Raw genomic sequence first — 11389 nt, forward strand, 5'->3', positions numbered from 1 at the left:
AGAAATTGTTTGCGCCGTTGAAAAATGGTGCAAACTTATTGCCGGTCTATCTTCCAGTCAACGGGCCGCACTTGCCGAAACACCACTCCGTAGCATGCTTCAGATACCTTCGCTGAAGATGCGTACACTACTGATCCGGTACATGGTTGAGATTTTTGATCCTAGCAAGGGCAGATTCATTGTAGAAGACTTGGTTGGCGAAGTATCTCTCAGTCCCGTGGATGTTGAGTGCATCTTGGCCTTGGAGAACCACGGACTGTCGGCAGAAGGTATTCTCGATGAGGAAGGTGAGGATGTTAAAGATCGAGTGCCGCCTCAATTCCTGAGCAAGACCACAGGTAACATAGTCATCGATGATCTGATTGTGGACATCACAAAAAATAAATCTGTCGATGATGATTTCCTTCAGAGAGTTGTCCTCGTGTTGCTTGGAACAGTTCTTGCTCCCATGTCGAGCAAGACTATACCAAAGCAATATTACGCATTGGTGGACGATGTGAAGCGTATATCCAAGATTAATTGGAATGCATTCACCCTCCGGGTTCTGCTGGACTACCTTCGCAACGTGAGGAAAGGCAAACACCTCTGCCAATGGCTGAGAGGGAACTTAGCTCTCCTGCAGGTACACCTTTCAGACTTGTACCATTGCAAAAAAAATATGATTGCTAATTTACCTGATGTATAGTACTAACTGTAATTTTTCATATTCATGCAGTACCTGTACTGGGAGAAGGTTCAGCCTCTAGAAGGTGCATTCAATCCTAGCTTGTCCATGGAACCTCTAATGAGAAATTGGACTTAAGCTGCAGCTTCAAGGAGAGACAAGTTTGATTATGACCACGGATGTGGCCGTGGTAACATCAAGGTAATTCATTACGTTGGGTACTTCTTAAATCTTTTATATAACATAATTAGTTGTATTAATATTTTTATTGATCACATATACTTGTATTTCACATGCAGATTGAAGACAACATAACCAAGGATTATAGGGCGCAGGTGTGACGCCCTCGATGCGGCTATATCTCCCACGTGTCGAAGCACGACTTAGAGGCATAACCGCATTGAAAGCTGATACGTCCATTTTGCGTCATGCTTTTATGTTAATATTTATTGCATTATGGGCTGTTATTTCATGTTATGTCACAAAACTTATGGCTATTCTCTCTTACTTTACAAGGTTTACCATGAAGAGGGGGAATGCCGGCAGCTGGAATTCTGGCTGGAAAAGGAGCAAATATTGGAGACCTATTCTGCGCAACTCCAAAATTCCTGAAACTCCACGGAATATCTTAAAATAAATAACGAAAAATCGTCGCCAAAGATGAAGGCCAGGGGGTCCACACCCTGCTCACGAGGGTGGGGGCGCGCCCCTCCCCCTAGGCGCCCCCTACCTCGTGGGCCCCCTGGTGGCTCTCTGATGCCCATCTTCTCCTATATGAAGTCTTTCGATGAGAAAAAAATCATAAGCAACCTTTCGGGACGAGACTCCGCCGCCACGAGGTGGTACCTTGGCGGAACCAATCTAGGGCTCCGGCAGAGCTGTTCTGCCGGGGACACTTCCCTCCGGGAGGGGGAAATCATCACCATCGTCATCACCAACGCTCCTCTCATCGGGAGAGGGCAATCTCCATCAACATCTTCACCAGCACCATCTCATCTCCAAACCCTAGTTCATCTCTTGTATCCAATTCTTGTCTCTAAGTCCGGGATTGGTGCTAGTAGGTTGCTAGTAGTGTTGATTACTTCTTGTAGTTGATGCTAGTTGGTTTACTTGGTGGAAGATCATATGTTCAGATCCTTTATGCATACTATTACCCCTCTGATTATGAACATGAATATGCTTTGTGAGTAGTTACGTTTGTTCCTGAGGACACGGGAGAAGTCTTGCTATTAGTAGTCATGTGAATTTGGTATCCGTTCGATATTTTGATGAGATGTATGTTGTCTAACCTCTAGTGGTGTTATGTGAACGTCGACTACATAACACTTCACCATTATTTGGGCCTAGAGGAAGGCATTGGGAAGTAATAAGTAGATGATGGGTCGCTAGAGTGACAGAAGCTTAAACCCTAGTTTATGCGTTGCTTCGTAAGGGGCTGATTTGGATCCATATGTTTCATGCTATGGTTAGGTTTACCTTAATACTTTTGTTGTAGTTGCGGATGCTTGCAACATAGGTTAATCATAAGTGGGATGCTTGTTCAAGTAAGAACAGCACCCAAGCACCGGTCCACCCACATATCAAATTATCAAAGTACCGAACGCGAATCATATGAGCGTGATGAAAACTAGCTTGACGATATTCCCATGTGTCCTCGGGAGCTCTTTTCCTTATATAAGAATTTGTCCGGCTTGTCCTTTGCTACAAAAAGGATTGGGCCACCTTGCTGCACCTTATTTACTTTTGTTACTTGTTACTCGTTACAATTTACCTTATCACAAAACTATCTGTTACCACTTATTTCAGTACATGCAGAGAATACCTTGCTGAAAACCGCTTATCATTTCCTTTTGCTCCTCGTTGGGTTCGACACTCTTACTTATTGAAAGGACTACGATAGGTCCTCTATACTTGTGGGTCATCAAGACTCTTTTCTGGCGCCGTTGCCGGGGAGTGTAGCGCCTTTGGTAGGTGGAATTTGGTAAGGAAAAAATTATATAGTGTGCTGAAATTTTCTGTCACTTGTTACTATGGAAACTGAATCTCTGAGGGGCTTGTTAGGGGTATCTTCACCCCGTCCAGTAGAGCAAAGAGTTGCTCCTCAACCTACTGAACCTATTGAAAATGAAACTCCTTTTGCATTTCCTTCGACTATTATGGAAAAACTGCTGGCTAATACTTTTACAGGAGATGGGACAAAGCATCCCGACGAGCATCTACGCTATTTGGATGATATTTGTGGATTATTTAAGCTTGCAGGTATACCCGATAATGTTGTTAAGGAGAAGGCTTTACCTTTATCTTTGGAGGGAGACGCATTGACATGGTATAGGCTATGTGATGATACGAGATCATGGAACTATAAAAGAATGAAATTGGAATTTCATCAAAAGTATTACCCTATGCATCTTGTTCATCGCGATCGCAATTATATATATAATTTTTGGCCTCGCGAAGGAGAAAGCATCGCTCAAGCTTGGGGGAGGCTTAAATCAATGTTATATTCATGCCCCAATCATGAGCTCTCAAAATTGACAATTCTCCAGAATTTTTATGCTCGGCTTTCTGATAACAATCGCACCATGCTCGATACTTCTTGTGCTAGCTCTTTTACGATGAAGACTATTGAATTCAGATGGAATTTATTGGATAGAATTAAACGCAACTCTAAAGATTGGGACCTCGACGAAGGTAAGGAGTCAGGTATGACACCTAAGTTTGATTGTGTTAAATCTTTTATGGATACCGATATTTTCCGTAAGTTTAGCACTAAATATGGACTTAACTCTGAGATAGTAGCTTCTTTCTGTGAATCTTTTGCTACTTATGTTGATCTCCCACAGGAGAAGTGGTTTAAATATCATCCTCCCAAAGAAGTAAAAGTAGTTGCACCTATTAAAGTTGAAGAAAAGACCATCACTTATAATGATCCTATTGTTCCCACATCTTATGTTGAGAAACCACCTTTCCCTGCTAGAGTAAAAGATCATGCTAAAGCTTCAACTGTTGTTCATAAAAGCAATACTAGAACTTATACACCTCCTAAGCAAGTCAATGTAGAACCTAATATTGCTATTGTTAAAGATCTCATGTCTAATAATATTGATGGGCATGTCATTGAATTCTCTAGTGAAACTGCTAGAATTGCTAAATCTTGTGATAGAGATAAACATAGACCTGTGGTAGGCATGCCTGTTATTTCTGTTAAAATAGGAGATCATTGTTATCATGGCTTATGTGATATGCGTGCTAGTGCTAGTGTTATACCCATTGACTTATATAAAGAAATTATGCATGATATCGCACCTGCTGAGTTAGAAGATATTGATGTTACAATTAAACTTGCCAATAGAGATACTATATCTGCAATGGGAATTGTTAGAGATGTTGAAGTCTTGTGTGGGAGAACCAAATATCCTGCTGACTTTCTTGTTCTTGGTTCTCCACAAGATAGCTTTTGTCCCATTATTTTTGGTAGACCCTTCTTGAATACTGTTAATGCTACGATAGACTGCAAAAAGAATGTTGTTACTGTTGGCTTGGATGATATGGTTCATGAGTTTAATTTCTCTAAATTCAGTAAACAACATCATGAGGAAGAATTGCCTAGTAAGGATGAAATTATTGGTCTTACTTCTATTGCTGTACCTCCTAGTGATCCTTTAGAACACTATTTGCTAGACCATGAAAATGATATGTTTATGAATGAAAGAAAGGAAATAGATGAAATATTCTTTAAACAGGAACCTATTCTGAAACACAATTTGCTTGTTGAAATCCTAGGGGATCCTCCTCCACCCAAGGGTGATCACGTTTTTGAGCTTAAACCGTTGCCTGATAATCTTAAGTATGCTTATCTTGATGAAAAGAAAATATATCCTATTATTATTAGTGCTAACCTTTCAGAGCATGAAGAAGAAAGATTATTGAAAACTCTGAAGAAGCACCGTGCCGCTATTGGATATACTCTTGATGATCTTAAGGTCATTAGTCCCACTCTATGTCAGCATAAAATAAATTTGGAAGCGGATGCTAAACCAGTATGTGATCCTGAATGACGTTTGAATCCTAAAATGAAAGAAGTGGTAAGGAAGGAAATACTCAAGCTTCTGGAGGCAGGTATAATTTATCCCGTTGCTGATAGTCAGTGGGTAAGTCCTGTCCATTGTGTCCCTAAGAAGAGAGGAATTACTGTTGTCCCTAATGATAAATATGAATTGATTCCTCAAAGAATTATTACAGGTTACAGGATGGTAATTGATTTCCGCAAATTAAATAAAGCCACTAAGAGAGATCATTACCCCTTACCTTTTATTGATCAAATGCTAGAAAGATTATGCAAACATACACATTATTGCTTCCTAGATGGTTATTCTGGTTTCTCTCAAATACCTGTGTCGGCTAAAGATCAATCAAAGACTACTTTTACATGCCCTTTTGGTACTTTTGCTTATAGACGTATGCCTTTTGGTTTATGTAATGCACCTGCTACCTTTCAAAGATGCATCATGGCTATATTCTCTGATTTTTGTGAAAAGATTTGTGAGGTTTTCATGGACGACTTTTCCGTCTATGGTTCCTCTTTTGATGATTGCTTGAGCAATCTTGATCGAGTTTCGCAGAGATGTGAAGAAACTAATCTTGTCTTGAATTGGGAAAAGTGCCACTTTATGGTTAATGAAGGTATTGTCTTGGGGCACAAAGTTTCTGAAAGAGGTATTAGAGTTGACAAAGCCAAGGTTGACGCTATTGAAAAGATGCCATGTCCCAAGGACATCAAAGGTATAAGAAGTTTCCTTGGTCACGCCGGATTTTATAGGAGGTTCATTAAGGACTTCTCAAAAATTTCTCGGCCTCTGACTAATTTATTACAAAAGATGTACCATTTGTCTTTGATGATGATTGTGTAGAAGCATTTGAAATACTTAAGAAAGCATTAGTCTCTGCACCTATTGTTCAGCCACCTGATTGGAATTTACCCTTTGAAATTATGTGTGATGGTAGTGATTATGCTGTAGGTGTTGTTCTAGGGCAAAGAGTTGATAAGAAATTAAATGTTATCCATTATGCTAGTAAGACTCTAGACAATGCTCAAAGAAATTATGCTACTACCGAAAAGGAACTTTTAGCAGTTGTGTTTGCTTGTGATAAATTCAGACCCTATATTGTTGATTCTAAAGTAACTATTCACACTGATCATGCTGCTATTAAATATCTTATGGAAAAGAAAGATGCTAAACCTAGACTTATTAGATGGGTTCTCTTGCTGCAAGAATTTGATTTGCATATTGTTGATAGAAAAGGAGCTGAGAACCCAGTTGCAGACAACTTATCTAGGTTAGAGAATGTTCTTGATGACCCACTACCTATTGATGATAGCTTTCCTGATGAACAATTAAATGTCATAAGCACTTCTCGTAGCACTCCATGGTATGCTGATTATGCTAATTATATTGTTGCTAAATTTATACCACCTAGCTTCACATACCAACAAAAGAAAAAGTTCTTTTATGATTTGAGACATTACTTTTCGGATGACCCACATCTTTATAAAGAAGGAGTAGATGGTGTTATTAGACGTTGTGTACCTGAGCATGAACAGGAACAGATCATACGCAAGTGTCACTCTGAAGCTTATGGAGGACACCACGCTGGAGATAGAACTGCACATAAGGTATTGCAATCTGGTTTTTATTGGCCTACTCTCTTCAAGGATGCCCGTAAGTTTGTTTTATCTTGTGATGAATGTCAAAGAATTGGTAATATTAGTAGACGTCAAGAAATGCCTATGAATTATTCACTTGTTATTGAACCATTTGATGTTTGGGGCTTTGATTATATGGGACCTTTTCTTGCCTCCAATGGATACACTCATATTTTAGTTGCTGTTGATTACGTTACTAAGTGGGTAGAAGCTATTCCAACTAGTACTGCTGATCATAACACTTCTATTAAAATGCTTAAGGAAGTTATTTTTCCGAGGTTTGGAGTCCCTAGATATTTAATGACTGATGGTGGTTCACACTTTATTCATGGTGCTTTCCGTAAAATGCTTGCCAAATATGACATTAATCATAGAATTGCATCTCCTTATCACCCACAGTCTAGTGGTCAAGTAGAATTGAGTAATAGAGAGCTCAAATTAATTTTGCAAAAGACTGTTAATAGGTCTAGAAAGAATTGGTCCAAGAAACTTGATGATGCATTATGGGCATATAGAACTGCATATAAGAATCCTATGGGTATGTCTCCGTATAAAATGGTTTATGGAAAAGCATGTCACTTACCTCTCGAACTAGAACATAAGGCATATTGGGCTATTAAAGAGCTTAACTATGATTTCCAACTTGCCGGTGAGAAGAGGTTATTTGATATTAGCTCACTTGATGAATGGAGAACCCAAGCCTATGAAAATGCCAAGTTGCTTAAAGAAAAAGTTAAAAGATGGCATGACAAAAGGATACAAAAGCGTGAGTTTAATGTAGGCGATTATGTATTGCTATACAACTCTCGTTTAAGATTTTTTGCAGGAAAACTTCTCTCTAAATGGGAAGGTCCCTACGTTATCGAGGAGGTCTATCATTCCGGTGCCATAAAAATCAACAATTTTGAAGGCACAAATCCGAAGGTGGTAAACGGTCAAAGAATCAAGCACTATATCTCAGGTAATCCTATAAATGTTGAAACCAATGTTATTGAAACCGTAACCCCGGAGGAATACATAAGGGACACTTTCCAGAACGTTCCAGACTCCGAAAAGGAATAGGTATGTGGTACGCTAAGTAAACCGACTCCAAAACAATTTTTAAGGCAATATTTCTCCGTTTTAGAATATTTAGAAAAATAGAAAAATAGGTAGCAGTCCAGGGAGGACACGAGCTCTCCACAAGGGTGGAGGGCGCGCCCTACCCCCCTGGGCATGCCCCCTACCTCGTGAGCACCTCGTGTGCCCTCCGGACTCCATTTTCCTGCACGATACGTATTTTGGTCGGTAAAAATTCATTATATATTCTCCCGAAGGTTTTGACCCCCGTATCATGCAAATATCCCCTGTTTTCGTTTCGAGCTGTTTCCGTTGCAGATTTGAGAATTCCGGAGACTCGATCATCCTTCTATGAGGGTGAGCCTATGCCATGGAAGGGGACGACAAGCTTGCGTCATCAACAACACCTCCACCTCCAACAACAAAGAAGGAGACCTCATCACATGGGTATGGACACTCCCCTTGGCAACTGCCAAGCTTGGGGGAGGTGCCCCGGTATCGTATCACCATCACAACTCCTATCTTTACCGTTTTTCTTAGTTCAATCCTATTAGTAGTATCTTGATTTAGTAGAATAAAGTCACGGCACGATCTAGTTTTGACGTTTGCTTTATGATCCCTCTATGCAATCTAGTCCGTGAGCTATATATAATAAAGATTAGTGTTGAGTCAAGGGCTTGATTATTTTGCCATGATCTTGAGTGAATAAAAGAAATAATAAAAAGAAACAAAGAGTTCATATTGATCTTATTGAGAGTAATGACTTCACATAGAAAGAGTATGATGATTAAAAAGTTGTCAGGAGTTGGAAAATATAGCTTTAGTCATCGTGGCAATTAATAGGAAGTAATAAGGAGAGAGAGGTTTCACATATAGATATACTATCATTGACATCTTTCATAATTGGGAGCACTCATTAAGTATGACATGCTAAAGAGTTGATGTTGGACAAGGAAGACAACGTAATGGGTTATGTTTTCTCGCATCTCAGTTAAAGTATATTGTCATGGATCATTCAAACATGTTGAGCTTTCCTTTTCCCCTCATGCTAGCCAAATTCTCAGCACCAAGTAGAGATACTAGTTGTGCTTCCAAATACCCTTAAACCAGTTTAGCCATGAGACTCCACCATATCTACCTATGGATTGAGTAAGATCCTTCAAGTAAGTTGTCATCGATGCAAGCAATAAAAATTGCTCTTTAAATATGCATGACTTATTAGTGCAGAGAAATAAGCTTTGTACGAACTTGTTGTGGATGTAATAAAAGCGACGGACAGCATAATAAAGGTTCACATACAAGGGGAAATATAAAGTGACGTTCTTTTGCATTAAGATTTTGTGCATCCAACCATAAAAGCGCATGGCAACCTCTGCTTCCCTCTGTGAAGGGCCTATCTTTTATTATTATCCTCTATCTTATGCAAGAGTCAAGGTAATCTTCACCTTTCCCTTTTTCATTTTATCCTTTGGCAAGCACTTCATGGTGGGGTGATCCTGATATATATCCAATTGGATTTACGTTAGCATGAACTATTATTGTTGACATCACCCAAAGGTGAATAAGTTTGGAGGCAGCATTATAAGCCCCAATCTTTCTCTGTGTCTGATTGAAACTTCATAACCACAAGTATTGCGTGAGTGTTAGCAATTATGAAGGACTAAGTGATAGTTGAGTATGTGGACTTGCTTTTAAGCTCTGACATAGACTCCTTCCGATGTTATGATAAATTGCAATTGCTTCAATGACTGAGGTTATAATTTGTTAGCGCCTAATAAGGTTTCTGATTCATACTTTTGCATTGTGAAAATATCATCACTTGAATATAAGTAATCATATGACAACCTATATATGTTGCTGTTAGGAAACAATCATGATGCCTTCATGTCCATATTTTACTTTTATCGACGCCTCTACCTCTAAACATGAGGACATATTTATTGTTATCGGCTTTTCGCTTGAGGACAAGCGAGGTCTAAGCTTGGGGGAGTTGATACGTCCATTTTGCGTCATGCTTTTATGTTAATATTTATTGCATTATGGGCTGTTATTTCACGTTATGTCACAATACTTATGGCTATTCTCTCTTATTTTACAAGGTTTACCATGAAGAGGGGGAATGCCGGCAGCTGGAATTCTGGCTGGAAAAGGAGCAAATATTGGAGACCTATTCTGCGCAACTCCCAAAGTCCTGAAACTCCACGGAATATCTTAAAATAAATAAAGAAAAATCGTCGCCAAAGATGAAGGCCAGGAGGCCCACACCCTGCTCACGAGGGTGGGGGCGCGCCCCCCTACCTCGTGGGCCCCCTGGTGGCTCTCCGACGCCCATCTTCTCCTATAAGAAGTCTTTCGATGAGAAAAATCATAAGCAACCTTTCAGGACGAGACTCCGCCGCCACGAGGCAGAACCTTGGCGGAACCAATCTAGGGCTCCGGCAGAGCTGTTCTGCCGGGGACACTTCCCTCCGGGAGGGGGAAATCATCACCATCGTCATCACCAACGCTCCTCTCATCGGGAGAGGGCAATCTCCATCAACATCTTCACCAGCACCATCTCATCTACAAACCCTAGTTCATCTCTTGTATCCAATTCTTGTCTCTAAGTCCAGGATTGGTGCTAGTAGGTTGCTAGTAGTGTTGATTACTCCTTGTAGTTGATGCTAGTTGGTTTACTTGGTGGAAGATCATATGTTCAGATCCTTTATGCATACTATTACCCCCCTGATTATGAACATGAATATGCTTTGTGAGTAGTTACGTTTGTTCCTGAGGACACGGGAGAAGTCTTGCTATTAGTAGTCATGTGAATTTGGTATTCGTTCGATATTTTGATGAGATGTATGTTGTCTAACCTCTAGTGGTGTTATGTGCACGTCGACTACATAACACTTCACCATTATTTGGGCCTAGAGGAAGGCATTGGGAAGTAATAAGTAGATGATGGGTTGCTAGAGTGACAGAAGTTTAAACCCTAGTTTATGCGTTGCATCAAAAGGGGCTGATTTGGATCCATATGTTTCATGCTATGGTTAGGTTTACCTTAATACTTTTGTTCCAGTTGCGGATGCTTGCAACAGAGGTTAATCATAAGTGGGATTCTTGTTCAAGTAAGAATAGCACCCAAGCACCGGTCCACCCACATATCAAATTATCAAAGTACCGAACGCGAATCATATGAGCATGATGAAAACTAGCTTGACGATATTCCCATGTGTCCTCGGGAGCTCTTTTCCTTATATAAGAATTTGTCCGGCTTGTCCTTTGCTACAAAAAGGACTGGGCCACCTTGCTGCACCTTATTTACTTTTGTTACTTGCTGCTCATTACAATTTACCTTATCACAAAACTATCTGTTACCACTTATTTCAGTACTTGCAGAGAATACCTTGCTGAAAACCGCTTATCATTTCCTTCTGCTCCTCGTTGGGTTCGACACTCTTACTTATCGAAAGGACTACGATAGATCCCCTATACTTGTGGGTCATCAAGACTCTTTTCTGGCGCCGTTATCAGGGACTGTAGCACCTTTGGTAGGTGGAATTTGGTAAGGAAAAATTTATATAGTGTGCTGAAATTTTCTGTCACTTGTTACTATGGAAACTAAATCTCTGAGGGGCTTGTTCAGGGTATCTTCACCCCGTCCAGTAGAGCAAAGAGTTGCTCCTCAACCTACTGAACCTATTGAAAATGAAACTCCTTTGCATTTCCTTCGGGTATTATGGAAAAACTGTTGGCTAATACTTCTACAGGAGATGGGACAAAGCATCCCGACGAGCATCTACGCTATTTGGATGATATTTGTGGATTATTTAGGCTTGCAGGTATACCCGATGATGTTGTTAAGAAGAAGGCTTTCCCTTTATCTTTGGAGGGAGACGCATCGACATGGTATAGGCTATGTGATGATACGAGATCATGGAACTATAAAAGAATGAAATTGGAATTTCATCAAAAGTATT

Source organism: Triticum dicoccoides, chromosome 4A (genome assembly GCF_002162155.2).
Source record: "Triticum dicoccoides isolate Atlit2015 ecotype Zavitan chromosome 4A, WEW_v2.0, whole genome shotgun sequence".
Classification (NCBI taxonomy): domain Eukaryota; kingdom Viridiplantae; phylum Streptophyta; class Magnoliopsida; order Poales; family Poaceae; genus Triticum; species Triticum dicoccoides.